General features: G+C 34.9%; 1 protein-coding gene and 1 long non-coding RNA gene across 8 annotated transcripts in view; one reads left to right on the top strand and one right to left on the bottom strand.

The window, feature by feature from the left end:
• Positions 1-19,867, top strand: part of LOC143230741 (discoidin domain-containing receptor 2-like) — a 325,468-nt gene that overhangs the window by 182,030 nt on the left and 123,571 nt on the right. For 3 of the 7 annotated variants that reach the window (XM_076464825.1, XM_076464830.1, XM_076464831.1), the window contains exon 1: positions 9,609-9,959. The exons of 3 other annotated variants lie outside the window; for them this stretch is intronic. The gene's annotated coding sequence lies outside the window, so the exon portion shown is untranslated. Of the gene's footprint in view, positions 1-9,607; positions 9,960-19,867 lie in introns of those variants that run through there. One more of the 7 variants, XM_076464832.1, reaches the window with a different exon arrangement.
• LOC143230743 (uncharacterized) overlaps positions 163-19,867 on the bottom strand; it is a 55,816-nt gene continuing 36,111 nt past the window's right edge. Inside the window, exon 2 of the long non-coding RNA XR_013016612.1 lies at positions 163-551. This is a non-coding gene — a long non-coding RNA (uncharacterized LOC143230743). The remainder of the gene's footprint in view (positions 552-19,867) is intronic.

Raw genomic sequence — 19,867 nt, forward strand, 5'->3', positions numbered from 1 at the left:
GTATTTACATCATTCATTCACTTATTTCTTTGTAGTTTTTGTTGGCGTACATCATGACATCAAAATTGTATATTTCTGTGGAAGCCACATCCAAATCGCACCTTTGTCTTTGATTGAACTGAACTATTCTGTGGTGCTCAATTAACACAAGAAACATATAACTAATTTGAGTTCTTTATTGTTAACCAGAAACCGACACAATGGGCTATCTGTTCTTTGACATTAAACATCATATCCAATGTATTGTTTTTTTGTTGTATTTTAATAACGTAAGAATAAAATAAACCAAAAGCTTCAAAGATAATTTTCCAAACTAATTGAGGAATATCTTTTCCTTTTCTTTCTTCTTCTTCAAAGCGCATCCATTAATATTGTAACAAAATTGGTGAGAAACTAGTTTATAACGTCTCCTCCCACTTTTCTTTTTCTTTTCCTTTCAAGGCTGACAAAAACATTTATTTTGTTTTTGCAACTGGTAAGCTCAGCGGTAAGTCTGAGGGTTTATAACGCGACAGTGATGTTTTTATATAGTCCATTGTGTAGCTTTAGGCCTAGGAATAAACAAAAAACTTTTTTAATCTTATGTTTTAAATTAACATATATGTAGACAGAAATAAAGGTTATGGTTCTACAAGAAAGTTCTAATGGGTTAATGATAACGATATAGGTAAAAATGCACACAAGCAGTACTTGGACGGTCATTTCAAGAACTGACCTCTGTTTGTACTCTCTACTCTTACGAACATTGGAGTCACTTTGATTTAACTATTTTTAATGCGATAACTATATTACTCGAATTTTAAAACATCGTTACGACGCAGTGTTAATTTACGTAAACTAAATGCTGGCTTTAAAAAATATTGTATGTTCTTGAAATAAGTGTTACTTTAGAACACAAGAGAGGAGGGGCTCAGGTCCCAGCCTTTCTACCCTTATACCCCTTTAGTCTTTGTAATACAACTTGTCAACAACTGCGAAAATATACATGTGATTCCACACTTTGCTAGCTGAATTTTATCATAAATGAGAGAAACAAACGGGGATTCTATCTTTAAAATGAATAGAAATCAGATTGTTTTAAGACTTTGTTTCTAATATATTTTCACCCTACGAGTACCAGAGACAACCCTTACTGTATTCATAGCTTTCTCTAACATCCTCTCTCTGAAAAAAGAAAAAACCTTGAAAAGTACCTTTTTTATTAATATTATTAATGAGTTTCTACCCCTTCGATTTAAGGTGTACAAGGTAGAAGTATTTCATGGGTCTCTAATATGTATTTAGTTTATGCATACAAAACCGGTAATCTACGCTGCCTGTATTATTCAGAACGTTGAACTGTGTGTAGAAATTGTAAAACTTGCTGCTGCATGCAATTTCCCTTGGAAGAATAAGTTCTCAGGCATTGTACTGATACAGTTTACTAGCCTGAGTAGTGATGGTGATGGCATGAGAAACTTTAAAGTATCGCTTTGAGTTCAAACCAGCAATGAACTCGAAATTACACAATTTGAACAGGCTATTGTGCTGTAAAGTTACAATTTATAAGATAAAGATTGAAGTCTTTTTGCAACACAACTTAGCTCTAAAGTAAAACACAAAACAAAAAACATCTTTCTATTTGTCTTCACAATTTTAGACAAGATTCATAGATTCGGCAATGGGTTTGAACAACCCAGTCATTCTTTAGGTTGAGGCTGATTACCAAAATAAGATTTTCGCGTGTTTCACCAACATAGACGTGGAACTACGCAAATCCATCTCGTTAGTCGAACCATCTAGCTGATGACAAACACCAGAAAGAATTTGGTTAGCGTTTCTTCCTAATTATAGTTGACTAGTGACATGGTGCTTGTCACATCTAAACGTAACCTCAGTGACATCCTGTATTTTTCTCGGACACCTAGTAATGGTCAAATGACAAAAGTTTCGACATTAGAACTACACAACAGCCAAAATAAATGTTATAAGACTTTAAAGTATTTCGTTTATAGTATTTCATACTCTGTTTGAAAGGTGGCGTACTTACTGAAGGCCGTAAAACTGATGAACTGTTTTTTCTTTTGTTCATAATAATAATAATTTTGTTCAGGCAGAACGCTCGACTTTGTTAACTCTTAGTTTAATTGTCTAGTTACAAATATTCAGTCGAGGTCAACATACAAATTAAAATCATTTTGGCATAATGAAGTCACTGTACAAGAAGGCAGAGCGGTGCCCAGTGAAAGGTTAAAGTCCCTTACTTTGGATCTACGGTTTCACATTCACTCTCTGCACTCTGAGAACGTCGTTGCGCTATAAAGGTGATGGTCAAATTCCACTATTTGTTCATACAAGAGTGGGCGGTGGATGTTGTTGGTTATCTGCCTTTTGTCTGGCTTATAATTTTAAAATTATTAACCACAAACGCAACTAGCCCTTAATTAGCTTTACGTGAATATCCAAACAAAACCACTATAAAGGATTAAATTGTGTGTGATTACTGTAAGACAAAACCTAGAAGAAATAAAGCTACTAGTTTGTCTTCACGTTCTCTACTGAATTTAAAGTCATGGTGTATGACAAAAGTTCTGGTTTGGAGCTGTGTAGAACACATCATTTGCGGCGCTTTCGACCACATGAAAACGACTCCCAGCCTTCTTTGTGCCATAACTCGCGCTTTGAACTACCATTCAATGACATTGATTCATTTGCTTGGCCTCTGTTTCTGAAATAGGAAGGAACATGTCTCCAGAGGAATAAACATATTTTTTTCTCAAACTTCTTTCTACTAGGACCGATCCAATAAACGCATCTATAAACGTTTCTATAAGAACCAAATTCGAAAAGAATGGAGGATTTGTAAAAAATCTTAAAAAATAATGTTGGTTCTATAACAAAGTAAGTTGAAAGCGCTTATGGAAAAATGCTGCATTTTTTCTCGAATTGCTCCAGAATATTAGACACAGAAATTATTTTATAAAATGTAAGGTAAACGGTGCAGGATATGTGGTAGAGTATATTGGAAAGAACTCATAATGAATGAAAATTTGTTTTCTTCCTTTTCATTTTCAATAAAAAAGTATACAGACAAAGTGAATTTGACTTTGATACTTGATAGCCATACTGGTTTTAATAATCACCCAGTTTGAACTACATATAGTAAAGTCACAGTTACGACTAAATACCAAACAATCTTATCAAATGACACATGGTTTAAATGTCTTCTCACGACATCCACTTTGACCACTTTCTCTGGCCCCCCAGTGGCGTGACTTAGCGGTATTCTGCGGATTTACAACGCTAAAAACCGGGTTTCGATATCCGTGGTGAGCAGAGCACAGATAGCCTATGTGTAACTTTTTGCTTAATTCAAAACAACGACAACAACACTTTCTCTGTGTTTGTTGTAATTAATAAAATTTATTTTTTATAAGAAACTTAACTTTTATTCAGCAGCTAATTGATCGAAAGGCAGATACACTTACACTGAAAATTATTTTCAGTAATCATTTTATAATTACGTTTCAGGTTACGTGCAATCTATATATTTTTTATGTCAGAAGTGTTTTTCATGAACTAGATCCTTACTAGAAAATGTTCCTTCTATCATTCCTCTCTTATGCTTGGTATTAAAGAAAAGCAGAAAGTAAATCAGCAACAGAGAAACTCATTTAATCAACTCTGAAGTTTTTTCGATACAAAATGTGTCTAAAATGTTTAATACTTGATAATCGATAAATGATAATACTTGTTCTCATTGTGAAGAGAAATAAAAGCCACACTCTCAGTTTAGCAACCACGTTCTACTTTGATTTGCCAAGTTAACCCACAGTGAGTAAAATGTTTGTCTTAAAGACATCCTATTTATGTCTTATTTGATGCCTATCTATAATTCTTGTCAAAGTGCATATTCACCTAAACACCACCTATTTTGGCGCCACTCGTACGCTATAGCTCAACTTACAGAAATAGAACAAGTTAGCTAGTATACGTTGCTTGATCTAAGCCATGTGTTAGGATTATGAGAGGGGCGCAGTGAGTCTCAACTGTTTTCACAGATATCGCAGGCTGACCTGAAACCGGGTAGTCCGATCCTACTTGTGGAACAGTCACTCGTGTTTGCTACGTTATCAACGCGAGCTACTGCAGTATACTATAGTGAATACGATAAACGAACGAGTAGTTTACTTAATAATAATAGTTAGATATATCGGAAGAAGACGACCCCAAGCCATTACGCACGCGCACACACATTTTCGTGTCCTTCTGGATCTGTGTAGGAACAATGAGGGATTAGGGCCTGTTGGTAAAGGTTTCTTGTTTCTGCTTATACTGTGAGTCACCAGAGTACTATGCAGTGGCAAGAAGATTCACCATCTTACTTCATGGGCTCTCCACGCCCAGCTCTTCAGAAGTCTGTGACTTATTCTGCCAACGTACGACACCTTGATGAGAGCTAAACTAACAGAAACCAATGGCGCGAGACAACTAGTTTTTTATGTTGATGATTGTCGTCAGTCATTAGTGATATATATAAGATTACTTTTCAATGATGCTGACGTAATTTGTAACTGTCTGTCCTCACTCAAGAACACTCCCGACCACTTTTTTTAAGTATTTAATTGTTCCGGTCAAACTTGACTATCGTAAAAAAAAGTTTTGAAGTATTTGTTGAAATACTTCTTGTTAATTGCAAAAAATAAAATAAAAAACATGTCTCCGGTTTCAACATCATAACGACCTTCCGAAGAACTGCGACCCGGAGCTTTGCGGTGATTTTAAATATGGTTGTTTAATTCATATTTTTATGCCTAGTCTTGATAATGAGGAGACATCTTACATTTAAGAACATTTTCCAAAACGTCTGTAAAGTTCTCTTGTAACTTATGTTTTCGTCCCCTCGACGTCGATTACGGTACATGTTTGTACATAGTACAGAGTAATCAATATATTTTCCTTCATTCTCAACCAGCATATTAAGCCTAACTTAAATGAACCTATCGTAAACATAATATGTTCTGGACAGTGTATATTGATCCTCGCAGTATCCTTCCAGCTGACATGCATTTCATTCAAATAGTTAATCTGGTATTATTGAGGAGAAATATAATGATTAGAAGTTATAGCACAGCGGTATATGTGAAAGACAGTGTTAGGTAAAAAATATACTATGGTTTAACATAGCGGTATATGTAAAAGACAGTGTTAGGTAAAAAATATACTATGGTTTAAAAAAGCACTATATCGCATCTAAACTTTTATAAATAAAACTTATAATTAATAATATGGTATTAAAATTAATATATAGTCTAGTGTTAAATCCGATGTGTTGTAATTCTCCAACGTAACAACTGTTGTCAAGCGATGTAATATAAAGAGCTTCTCAATTGCCAATATATCTGTTGTATCGAAGATCCTAATGTTGGACGGAAGATTCCATCGGTACTGAATATATCAGATATAATGTTGTTAACGTATTATTACGCATTCACCTTTACTCTTACTCAGCAGTTTTAAATTAATATTAATTATTCTTAACGTGCATCTAGTAAAGCTTTGTTCGAATAAAAGCAATGCTAGTTTACGAGAAAATCGATTGATAATAAGGTTTTGAAATATACTGTACCAGGTTCAAACTTTTATAAATAACATTTGCGATTCTTCCGTTTATTTTTGTAATAAATTATCGAAAAAGAAACTAAACCTGGTTTCATTCATCCAACACGAACCTCTCATATAAGTCACCCATTTGTTTCTTGTCTTCCTTTGATTTTGATCAGCAATTTTTGAAGTCAAATATATTTATTTTACAATAACAAAAACTTAACACTCTTCAGCCCCCTAAAGCATTTCCATACTCTATATATCGAATTAAAGAAGGATTAGATCTGCAATAGAACAACTGTTTCTATCGATTCGAGAGAAAGGTTAATGAAATGAGAACTGTCGTATTCGATAGGTAATCCCATACAGAATAAATATTATCGTACATCATGTATAGGAGCACAGTGACGTTGTTTAACAACTTTACACCCTATTACTCAAGTGTATATGTAGGTATGATTATTAATAGAGTCGCCACCTACTGGGAAGGTAAATGAATAAAATAAACGATTTGTGTGAGTGAGTTGAACTATTCTTTACTGTTCAGCGAGTATCAGTTTTTCAACTCATGAAGTAGGGTGTACTCAGTTGTAAAGCTAAATTAATGTTTGATGCTATTTTAAAGGGCAGCTACCGACAACAGATACCAATCCACCACTGACATTATAAAAGTATATGCCTGTTGGCGATGTAAATCACAAGTTTAGAAACACTGGTATTGGTAAAGAATAGATTCCTATTTCCAAAAAACCAAAGGTCAAACCATCTGACGTAATTATTTAACTAGGATTTTCTTTGATTTCTTTTTCTATATTGATTCAGCGTACTGGAACTGGTTTTGTTATAGGTCCGATGTAATTAGTTAAAACGGTTTTGTAAATCTGAGCGAATTAATTTTAAAAACTCATGTATAGCACACTTTAACAACACACACTTGCATTATATAAGCCTTTACAAAGTGTGTCCGTTATAAACTTAATCCTCTTGTGTTTGGATGAATCTACTTGGAATGAAGCATGATGTTTATATAACGTTAATGACCAAATATTATGCCTTTATTAAAGAAAGATTGTTTCCAAAATCAAATAGGTTCATTTGTAGTTATTGTCACGCATTATGATTTTTTTTTTTTAATTTCGCGCAAAGCTACTCGAGGGCTACCTACGCTAGCCATTCCTAATTTAGCAGTGTAAGACTAGAGGGAAAGCTGCTAGTCATCACCACCCCCCGCCAACTCTTGGACTACTGTTTTACCAACGAATAGTGGGATTGATAGTCATATTATAACGCCTCCACGGCTGAAAGGGCGAGCATGTTTGGTGCGACGAGGATTCGAACCCGCGACCTTCGAATTACGAGTCGAACGCCTTAGCCCACCTGGCCATGCCGGGCCGTGATTATGTAACTCACCGAGTCTCCGCGAGATATTACTTTCAAACAGCCGCAAATTTGAATTTGGTTTAAAAGTTAATTAAGGCCCGGCATGGCCAGGTGGATTAAGGCGTGCGACTCGTAATCCGAGAGTCGTGAGTTCGCATCCCCGTCGCGCCAAACATGCTCGCCCTTTTAGCCGTAGGGGCGTAAAAATTTGACGGTCAATCCCACTATTCGTTGGTAAAAGAGTAGCCCAAGAGTTGGCGGTGGTTGGTGATGACTAGCTGCCTTCCCTCTAGTCTTACACTGCTAAATTAGGGACGGCTAGCACAGATAGCCCTCGAGTAGCTTTGAGCGAAATTCAAAACAAACAAACAAAGTTAATTAAATGTCGATATGTATTACATTTATTATGTGTGCCAACAAGACTGGCACACACAGTTTTTAACACAAAAAGTATTTTAATGTACAAACAACAATACAATTTACAATAAGAGTTATTACAAATAATGGTTTATATACAAAAGATTTACAAACAATATTAAGTTCTCCATTTATCTGGAACTGAATACTTTGTCGACGGTTCACGAGGCGCAAATTACCTTTACGTTGATACACAGATACGCTTCACTTGACGGGAATGCTGCCTAACTTTATTTTTCACACAGGTTTTTTTCCCGAAAAACTATCTAATGCCCTCGTAGAAATACAAACGTCCGAAGTAAGCTCACAGAAGTTTGTAATGTCCGAAATATATAAATGTTCCTGGTCAAACATCTGTAGTTTTCCGATTAATAAGCTTTTATCACAATTATAGCTTTCAAGGCTTCTAATTTTATGACTGCAGAGACCAACAGTATATTAAAACTATCTTCGCGTGTTGCAATGATTAGCTTTTATACTCATTAGGCGAGGTTCTCGAAAATTCACTTCGAATATTCGAAGATACGCTAGTGCTTTTGTAAAACATATATTGTTGATTCTTACACTCCAGAATCTTCTACAAATTTAGAGAGCAGACGGTACTTGCTCAATACACATTTAACAATATACGTTATATGTATTAAACTGAAACAAACATAGATATTAAAATAAATGTGTAACAGCCAATCCGTTATGTTATCCTTGATATAACTGTAAGTATACACATACTTACCTACCAATGAAAGATTCCACATTATTGTAAGTTTAATCATAAAGGATCATACTTTTCATAACGATGTAAAGGAGAGTGTATGTAGTACCGGAATAATATATACTGAATAACAACAAACTATAGTGATATACACTGAAAATTTTTTATAGTATAGTATTTAGTGATATACACTGAAAACTTTAATAGTACAGTACTATGGTGATATATACTGAAAAGTGCGAATACTGTAGTAATATTCACTGACATGTTTGAATAGTTTAGTTTGTTTTGTTTATTTTTGAATTTCGCACAAAGCTACTCGAGGACTATCTGTACTAGCCGTCCCTAATTTAGCAGTGTAAGACTAGAGGGAAGGCAGCTAGTCATCACCACCCACCGCCAACCCTTGGGCTACTCTTTTACCAACGAATAGTGCGATTAACCGTCACATTATAACGCCCCCACGGCTGAAAGGGCGAGCATGTTTGGTGCGACGGGGATGCGAACCCGCGACCCTCAGAGTACGACTCGCACGCCTTAACACGCTTGGCCATGCCAGGCCTGAATAGTTTAGCACTAAAGTGATAAACACTGAAATGTTTGATTATACAGAAATGTGTGAATAGTGATTTTTTCTTGATTTTGACAAATGTTCAAGTCAAGTGCTTGCCACATATTCATGTGCGTGGATATGTTTAACAAGATTCCAAGTGTATAATTCTCGTAATCTGAGCCCGTAATAGTCTGTATTATTTTGTAAGAGTGTCATAGTCGAGTGAACACAACCGACCTGTAGTTATAATTCGAGTGAGTTTCTTATGTCTTCTAGTCGTTGTAAGCCTTTTATTGAACGAAAGTCGATCAAGTACTATTCGAATTGCGACAAATGCTACAAATCCTAACAATAAACACAATATCTGTTGCTCAGGTGTAACACTAAATATAGATATTACATGCTTATATGATATATATCTTGAACCCGTATGTTTTCTTTGACCGTGAGTGAACTATTTCAAGTAAATATTTGTCATTGAACAAAAAAATTGTTATTGTATTATTGTATTGCCATTTTTACGTTTGTTTCAAATTAACCAAAGCTTAAACGTTCGGAACATTACAGTTAGGCTAAAGCTCTGTGGTTAAATTGACCACATTGTAGTCAGACTGACTGTAGTTATTACCTGAGTATTCCAAATGCATATAAAGCCTGTGAAAGAACATTTGGTATTAATATGCTGATATTTGTCAATGGCTCATTTCATCAATAGAAAATGATTGACTTACGAGGTGTCTTTTTTTCCCATTAATTATGTACAATAAAGGTACAGTGAAGAAGCTAGGAGAGATAAAATGATTTTCTCAATTCCACCGAATAGAAAATCCAACTCTCCTCCGCTAGAGGGCGAAACGTGAGGCTGTGAGAAACAAAAGGTAAGATTTAATGAAAAAGAAAATTAATAAAGGGCACTAGATGTCGCTAGCAGCAAAAGCTATACCAGTGTGTACCAGTGTAAGAGCAACACCGACGTCAGATCGCATCACCGTATGGCATGAGTGGAAAGCTGCTTCAGAAATCTCTTATTTTCCCTCTCTTGTACTTTCCACTGGTCATGCTTCAAACTTTCCAGCCAGTTAAAGCGAAAACAATGCTATATAACCCCACGCCCATGAGTCTGTGATCAAAGCATAGAGAAGGGCCCGGTGAACTACCACCAGGCCATTACCGCAATTTCACCTTGTGATTGTACCCAGGAGTTTAGACACTTATCGCGGCTGTTGCCAGAAGACGTCGTAGTTCGACGATTTCTCTCGCTTGTTGCAAAACAATAGAAAACCTGATGAGGGATAAAAGAGTGAGAACCGCGTAAGTCATACTAACATCACTGTTTTATTTCATACTGTTTTATTAATCCTTCAGTCTTGTTTTATTTTAATAAAGCAGTTGCAAACCTGAAATAATACGCACTAATCACAGATAGAAATTTGGAGGGCATAACGCTGGACCTGATTCATTTTCCTGTATATGCACGATAGACTTGTATAGAGAAATAGACTGAAAATTAACTTGTATAATTTTCATGTTAGGAACAACAAATTCTGTTGTGTTTTGTTGTAAGGAGTTATTTCTAAGATATTAAAACGACTAGCGAGTTTTTTCTATAACCTTCTCTCATCCATACAGCTCTGTCTGTGCATTTATCTTCCCTCCTTTTAAAGTTAAGGCACTAGAATCGTAATCTGAGGGTCACGGGTTCGAATCTTCGTCACACCAAACATGCTCGCCCTTTCAGCCGTAGGGACATTATAATGTGACGGTCAGTCCCACTATTTGTTGATGAAAGAATAGCCCAAGAGTTGGCGATGGGTGGTGATGACTAGATGCCTTCCCTATAGTCTTATACTGCTAAATTAGGGACAGCTAGCGCAAAAAGCCCCTGTATAGCTTTGCGCGAAATTCAGAAAAAAACAAACAAACCTTTTCAAGTTCGTCATTACAAAATCACCAATGATAAGTTAGCTAGAATTTGGTAATGATAGGTCTACTAGTGCAAGGTCCACTACCTTTCTTTTAGTTAGATATAATATCCGAAATGGAGTTTTGGGGCATAAACACACGATGAGAGAAGCTGTGATACACAAAATTCAAAACGAAAATACAAGAACAAGAAAGTTATGGTCTTTATTAGTGAGCAAAATGAAAATTATATGAAATAAAAGACAAAATTTTGTGTTTAAACTTCGTACGTAAATTTTGCAATGTTTAGGATAAATAACACTTTGAATTTTATATAAGATAAGATAATTTATTTTGAACTTGTTTCAACGATAGGCTTCCCAAAACACTGGTCATATATTTCAATTCTTCGCTATCAAAATATTTACTTATTTCTATGTCTATTATTCTATGTACAGGCGTACATGTAAAACATGCAAAGAAAGTACCATAGGCAATGTGACTGTGTGCTTGTGAAAATGATATTATGCATTGTTTCTGTTTTGTTTTTTTTTTTTTTTGTAATTACCTGAATGCAGGCTGTATAACACAGTGCTCATAAGACCAGTTTTTAAATTATGTTGATAAAAAGAAATAAACGTTAAAAACGTAAAACTTACCTATAATTAGGCTTAAAAAGACGCCATTCTATAATTCATCAAAATCTGTTGCTGTTGTTTCTTTCTCATAAATTAGTGTTGTTCACATCAATGTCTTCCAAGAATACTTTTAATCGTTACTATCAATAGTTCTAAACGCTTATACAACCGTATTTGGCCTTTGCACTGTGCTGAGATTTATGGGATTAGACAAAAAGATTTTGCCTGCTTTCATTTTCTTTCACTCCCTTAAGAGCAATAATTAGAAACATGTGTTAAACACATGGCTAGAAAGAAGTTCGTGCCTTGCTCATTCTCTCAGTTCAATCACCAATATGTAAATATAGGTGTAGTTGGCGACTAGGTAAAAGCCATTTAAGTTTCACGAGAAGTTGTTATAAAAATAAAGTTTTATTTTCTTTAAAAAAAATAATCCAAATACCGATTATTGTGAGCGCTGGATTCACAGATGTTATTCAATGTGGCATTTTTTATTATTATTTGTGCAGTAATTCTTCTTTACTTTTATGTCATAGACAACAATCATCGCGTTACTGTTTTGCTATATATTTTTCTCTGACAAATTATAATCACTTATTTTTGTGTTTCATTCTCCTTAATGTTGATGTTTAAATATTTTATTGTGCGTCACATATGTTGGCGTTTCACTCTGTTTTATTATGGTAGTGGCCTACACCTATACACAATTTTATTGTCCACAAACCGTTAAAAACCGTCTATTTGGAAACTTCCAATCTTATAATGAATATCTGATCATTATTGTTTGAAAACATTCATTACTATAATAAACATCTGATTACCTATTAAGTACTTTAATATTGTGATGTACACCTGATCATCCATTACGTTGAAAATCTGCCAAAATGAGCTGATGCCATTTTCACGATTTCGACTGTGTGAAAACTAACGATATCAAATACAATCAAACTATCTTCTCGTTGTAGTTCAACTAAATCGCAGCCCACACATAAGCGTGAGGATAGTGTATTTTTAGCCATTTAGGAATCACAAGACAACCGGCTTGCAAAACTGCTCACGAGATGCTAATGCTTTATTGGCTTGTAAATACAGTGAAATAAAAATTATTAGCAGATTTAAACATGTGGTTTTTTGTTTTGTTTTTGTATTTAAAAGAAGAACTTAAGAAGGCTTAAAGTGTGGTATCAGTGGAAAAAATATGGTAATGAGTATAACTAATTAAATTTGCTATTCTCAAATTTTAACTTATAAAAATTATAATGCATTGTTTCTGTAGTCGGGTACACTTGTTAAAAATATTTTCTGGTCCCCCGTAAAACAGCGGTAACTTTACGGTCTTACAACGCTAAAATTTGAAGTTTAGGTTACCTGTTGTGGCCACGACAGATAGCCCAATGTATCTTTGCTCTCAAACAAACATACGATATTTTCGTCCGTAAACCCAAAAATACCTCGTGAGATTCGGGCATCTCAGGAGATTTAAGTTAGTCCTAAATACTTCCAGTAAGCTAACAACTGAAAACAATATTTATAATAAAAGTAGAGTAATAAAAATTATAATTACAAATAATAAAAATTAGTACCTTAAACATCCTAAACACTGTTATAATGAAAGCAACAGTAAAGAAATAATATTGTATACCTTAAAACATACAGGTACTAGGTGTTGGCTTAAAATACTGTGTATATTTCATTGTAATGTTCAACGTTTCTTTCTTGTTTTATCCATTCTCAGCTTCTTCATTATTTTGATTATTTAAATATTGTTTTTAGATACTTATGAATCAATAAAATGTTAGTTTGTGTTTGTTTAAACGCTTTTGAATGCGTTTAACCATCTAAGAATAATCAATTTCACCGGGTTTGTGCCTGCAATAGATTACTCGTTCATTTGCTTTGCGCAGTATTCAATAAAACCCTCCTCCGAGACGAGACCGTTATGGATTAGCTATGTGAGTTATAAGAGTACGTGTAGGTCGGAACATTTAGATTTCAGTGTAATAATTTTATGTGGAGAGATTTCAGGACTATAATGTACTGTAGTCTATGCACGTGTGCGCAGTGATTGATTTCAAAGAAATAAAGACATATCACCAGTGCGTAGGAAGAGGGGAGAGCAGGGGGAGCCACTAATAACCCTAGATTTGTGTAGAAGGGGAGAGCGGTCACCCTGTAATAGAGGGAACAAAACAACAACAAAACTTCCATTCAGAAATTCTAAATTGTCATTCGTCAAAATTAAAAAAAAAGTATATATTTTATAGCGTCACTAGTTACTCAACAACAATATATTTCATGTGTAAGTGATATCTTAAAGTTTCTACTTCGCTGAAAATAGCCTTCCCCGCGACAAACAAAAAAGTTCCTGCACTACTACATATCACTGTCATGTTGCGTGTTTTGCATGTTGGTATAGATTAGAACAAATCAATTTAAGTTGAAAACAAAGCCGGTTGGTGTTTTTTTTTTCGGATAATCATATTGGAAAGAAGAATTATCAAGAAAACTTTTATTTACCGATTAATCGATAGGAATTTCCTAAAATAAGCTGTAAACTACTTTATTCAGTGCTTTGTTTTAAAATTAGTTCCGCATAGCGTTGTGCCTGTTGTAAGAAAGCTACTGGAATTATGATGTTTTTAGCTTAGGTAAGATACACAAGAAAGAAACCGGCTTTTCAATAGCCCTACAAGGTTCGCAGAAGCTTATTTAGTTTTTACAAAAGGTTTAGGCGCAATATATCAAGCAGTGTTTGTTGTAGGCTAACAAGACAATAATAATAAGAATTACAATGTGTGTGTTTTCTTAGAGCAAAGCCACATCAGGCTATCTGCTGAGCCCCACGAGGTGAATCGAACCCCTGATTTTAGGGTTGTAAATCCGGAGATATACTGCTGTACTAGTAGGTGGACACATCAAATAAATCGTACTGTGGAGAGATAAGTGTGTGTGTTTTTCTTATAGCATAGCCACTTCGGGCTATCTGCTGAGCCCGTGGAGAGGAATCGAACCCCTGATTTTAGCGTTGTAAATCTGTAGACTTACCGCTGTACTAACAGGGGGGCGAAGAATTACAAACGGACAGTTTTGAACGGATTTTATTTTCCTTGTGACTTTAACACGCGTATTTTGTGTCCAGTTTTTATGTATGTACAGACTTATCAGTCACTAGTAAAGATTTTAAAGTGATGAATCTTTACTGTTTAAGGCGCTTTTTTCCTGAACGTCCTATTACGGTTGTGCAGAATTCCTTGCATTCCATATTATGAACCACTATCGTGGTTCATGATTGTATGTAGAATTATTATTTATTTTAACAGTCAAGCAAAGATTGACATTAAAAGGGAGGACAGCATTTATAAACAGTAAGTCCAAACCCGTGTCGAAACAATACATAGATTGGTTATAGGTTATAATGTATCATATAAAATGTGCCCAAGAGCTTGCGGTAGGTGGCGTTGATAAGTTGCCTTTTCTCTAGTCTACCATTGGCCTGATGATTATAGCGCTTGACTTACAATTTGCGGATCGCGGGCTCGAATTCCCTTCACTAAATTAGGGGCGACTAGCTCAAACAGAAGTACGCGAAATCCAAATCAAACCAGCCAAACCCACCAATTGATAATAAAACATTCCACAAATCATTTCGTTTTGTAAATTCGTTTTCCATTTTGATTGCATTTTTAGACCTTCATTTTCAAATAAACAATAAAGATAATTAGTTTATCCAGTGATAAGTAAATCAAATGCTTTTAATTACTTAATATATTAACCAAATTTTTGTTTCATTAGAGCAGGTATTTTATTATATTATGGTTGAATACTTAAATATATATATACTGTGCCATTACTATGGTAACCATACTGCGTTCCAAACTTGGCAGCTCAGTGACGAACATTTCTGAGTGCCAGTAGCTATTCCTGGAAAAAACAATTATGCTTAATTATGTTATGATTAAAGTTATAAAGTTGATTTTATTTACTAACTGTATACTAAATTAACTACCAACACATCGATCAGTTTAAATAATAATAATTTCAGGAACAGAGTGAATTCGTAGTTTTAATTTTCCTCACAACTCGTGTTGTGAATCCTTTTCACTGTCCAACCATATTTATTTGTCACTGGAAAAGTAAGCGTCATTTGTGGTGTAAGTAAATAATTTTTAGTTTGAAGTTTGTTTTCGAATAAATACCTCCGTCGCGCCAAACATACTCGCCCTTTCAGCCGTAAGGGCGTTATAATGTACGGTTAATTCCACATTCGTTGGCAAAAGAGTAACCCAAGAGCTGGTGGTGGGTGGTGATGACTAGCTGCCTTCCCTCTAGTCTTACATTATTAAATTAGGAACGGCTGGCGCAGACAGCTCTCATGTAGCTTTGCGCGAAATTCAAAAAACAAACAAAAAACAATCGAATACTAACCCGTTCAACACTCACAAAAATATTAATTAATGGAACAAATATCAATTTTCGCACTATTTAATCTTAGTTAGCAACTGTTATGTTTTGTTTATAGGTAAGTGCAAAGATATACAATGGGCTATCTGTGCTGTGCCCACCACGAGTCTTGAAATCCGATTTTTAGCATTTTAAGTCCATTGAGTTACCGCTAAGGCACTAGATGGAGCAGCTATTTAGAAAATAACATTATTTTGTTTCCCAATTCCTCAGTTCTTCGTAATTTTTACATACCACTAGCTAAAACTAGTGTGAAGTATTTTTATATTATAATCACACAAAACTTATGTACCAGTATTTCTTTATCTTTCGAGTCTAAACTAGAATGTGTTTCTACTAAACCTCTTATCGCATCTGTAAACATTCAATGGTCATTAGACGCACGCATGATAAAGGTATTGTCGTATACGTTAACATTCTTAGCTGTTCAGATCCAAACTTGTTGACTTTTTATGGTATCTGCGCACATTGTGTGCTGCATAATTGGTTATAGATTTACCAAAACTTTTGTCTTTGAGGGTTACACTAAAATAGTAGCCTCATATTGGATCTGTAAACATTGATGCTAGTTAAAGAAACGAACAGACTTAGCTTCCTGTCATATCTATAAACAGGTGGTGATAGTCAAATAGAAATCGAGAACCGTTATATTGAAACAATTTTTGAACCTCATGGTGCCGTGAAAGTTTATATCGCCATGTCTGGTCATACTAATTTTGACGGCCATAATTCTTTATAATGTCCCTTTAGTACAGTTTTCAATGTTAAAAATTCTCCGTGGTAAGGTTATCATTTCCAAAGCACATCGCTCTTCTCTGTTGCTGTTCATTAACCATATAGTGTACAAAACCAGCGGTATTCTAGCGCCCGTTTAAATATTCCAATCGCACAGAAATCCATAAGTAATTTTACCAGTATGTTTTCATATAGAATAACATATATACCCGTTTTATTCTCTTGCTGCTTATGATATGCGACGGTTGAACAGAAACATCATGGAAACAGCATAGGTTCGTGTAACTTGTGTTGTTTTTCCAGATGGAGATCCTTCTTGGTTATGCTGTACACTCTTGTCTGGAATTATGTTATACTTGCTTATAATGGTTTGGATACTACTTACTGCAGGGTGGCCCTGGTTCCCCAAATTGATCCATATTCTTTTGTTCTCCAGTATCACTGAGTTCAAGTGGTGTCGCTGTCTTGAAAATGATAGATCTCCTATCTTAACACTTCTTTATGATTTGAGTGTATGGATATTTTGCGTCGGGATGGGCTGTTGCATACCCTTCCCATGAGCGATCAGGTGCCAAATAATGTCAAATTGTACTTGTGATACATCCGTTTCATTGCGATTTTGAAACAACTGAGGTTGTTTCCTGACCTGCTCATTTGCATATTCAAAACTGTTTTAATATAACGTTAAGAATAAGGACGTATAAAAATAGTTTAAGCACATTACGTCCGGACGTATTGTGGTTAAATGTTACTACACATTCCACTTCTTCTTGCAAAAACTTAAGGAACTATATGAATAATGTAGTTTTAAAGAAATACAATAAGCCTAAATACTACTGTATTACAGGAAAGATAATTGAAAATAGCCATGCTTCGCCAACTGAGAAAAAATGTTCACACCAAAGCAAATAATTTACACAATTTCTCGATTAAATTATCTTAAAACCCGATTTAATTAATATCATTGTACGTTTCCATTATAGATCTTATCCAAAGTATCAAGCGTTCTAATTGGATATGCAAGAAGATTAGTTATAACATAAAATGTATATTTATAACTACAACACATCAACTAGATATCATATACCGTTCAACAAAAGCTGTGTTATGCTCTAATTACGTTCCATACTGTTTTAAGTTGCAGATCAGATCATCTTACGCTACTTAAATATTGTCCCAAGAAGACGTACCATTATAACCTCGAATACAGAAAGCAGCAAGCGTCATAAGCACAGCGTAAAGAAAGTCTTGTAACCCAGGCAGCAAGAAATAATACCAGAACAACGTTTTACGGCGAATCTATATTGATTTATAAGGCTATATATACACACATACACATAAGAATAGAACATAGGCATCGATCTGAAAAATAGTCGTTGTGTTGGGTTAGCAGTTTCAAAGCTAGTAAAAGTAGCTATGGTAAATATTGAATTAAGTTACGTCAACCAAAGACTGATGATCGAAATTTATTCAGTGAGAAATTGGTTTGTTATTTTTTAAACAGAGGAATAGTGCACAGTTTGTAGTTTTTTTATTAATATATAAATTAACATAGACTTCAGTGGTGTGTGAGAATGGTATTGTCGTAGAAAAAAATGTTGAGTAATTTGAACCCTAAAATCAATGCTTGTAAAAAATAGTGTCGTAAGGAAAGAATTTAATCGAGACTCAGAGACTTAGAAAATTTACTCAGTTATCCAAATGATGTGTTATATTTCAATACAAATCGCAACGTAGAACTTTATAAAGAATGCGTTTTACTATAAACATAACGGTCTGATTACATTCTCTTTCTCTGTGTTAAGCTTTGCCTTCTGCATCGTATATTTAGATTACTACTTACTTTGTTATTTGCCACAGACGAGTTTGCGTGTTTGATATTTGCTTCTTGTGGGGGCCTGGCATGGCCTAGCGCGTAAGGCGTGCGACTCGTAATCCGAGGGTCGCGGGTTCGCGCCCGCATCGCGCCAAACATGCTCGCCCTCCCAGCCGTGGGGGCGTTATAATGTGACGATCAATCCCACTATTCGTTGGTAAAAGAGTAGCCCAAGAGTTGGCGGTGGGTGGTGATGACTAGCTGCCTTCCCTCTAGTCTTACACTGCTAAATTAGGGACGGCTAGCACAAATAGCCCTCGAGTAGCTTTGTGTGAAATTCCAAAACAAACAAACAAACAAAAAAAAAAGCTTCTTGTGTTATTAAAGGAACGTTAGCGTGTTCTAATTAAAGCTCTCTATTCTATTTGTCCATGAGAAAAGAAACTGTTTTTTTGTTGTTGTTTGCATTTTTCATGAAGAATATTCAAATTTCATATACATCTTATATTACGAATAATCTGGACTATCTGGATCTCTGAGAAGGTACTACGATGTTGCGTACGATTAAAAATCTTTTGGAATGTTTGGATCTCTGAGAAGGTGTTACCATTTCGTTGCATACGGTTAAGACTAGTTTGGGAGGGTATTACGTTATTGTTGCATACAGAAGCCCACTCTAATATATCATTCGTTCAACTTAATGACAAAACGTTGGGTATTTAATTTCCTTAATTCACTTTTAAAAAGCTCATGTGAGATCATCTTTTTCAATAAGTAAAATTACTGAAATGATTGTTTGTCTGCAACTAAACACGAAGCAACACGATTGTCTATCTGTTTCCAGCACTTTAAGTCTGCACAGACACCGCTGTGCCACCAGGGGACAACTGAAATGAAAATGCTATATGTATTGCTATGGCGAGTCTAAGATCTTCTCTTCAGAGATGAATATCGTGAAACTGTTGCTTTAAATATTACATTTTTTGTTCAAAGCCATCATTCTGAAAATTTTGACTGCGCATACTGTATAGACTATAATATATTTGCTATTAACTTTGTAATTAACAAATATTACAAAATATTTTCGTATATAGATACACGTGTGTGTGTATATTTCCTCACTCTTTACCTGAAATTCTTACTGCTACGTGTTACTTGTACAAGTAACATTTTCCAGTTAGTTTACGTTTGGAAGAGGGTTTAAAGAGAGATGGAAGCTAAAGCGTCGAGCCACTAGAGTTTTGGTAAATGTATTTGGAGTCTCAAATTGTTAACTTTATTTCAAATTAAGACATGTATAAAAAACAAAACAAAAACCAAACCGATCAGCAGTGTACATAAACAATAAATAACACTTGTTTTTGTGTATGATGAGTAAACGTGATATAAAACCTAATCCGCGTTTTATAAAACAGTAAGTATCAATACATCTGATAAAAAGCTTTATAGAAAGAGGAAACAAACAGCTAATGTATAACACATATCGTGAAATTTATCAACTTTCTTCTGCTCGCCACTGATTAAGATATCGTCGTGTTTGGTTTTGTACATGTAATATGGTTGAAAGTACTTGTATAATGGTGTGTGTCAAACAGAAGTCACGGCATTCTTAAAGCCTCTTTTTATTAGTGTCTTACTCTTGAACGGCCCAGCATGGCCACGTGGTT

This window comes from Tachypleus tridentatus, chromosome 10, assembly GCF_004210375.1.
Source record: "Tachypleus tridentatus isolate NWPU-2018 chromosome 10, ASM421037v1, whole genome shotgun sequence".
Taxonomy (NCBI): Eukaryota; Metazoa; Arthropoda; class Merostomata; order Xiphosura; family Limulidae; genus Tachypleus; species Tachypleus tridentatus.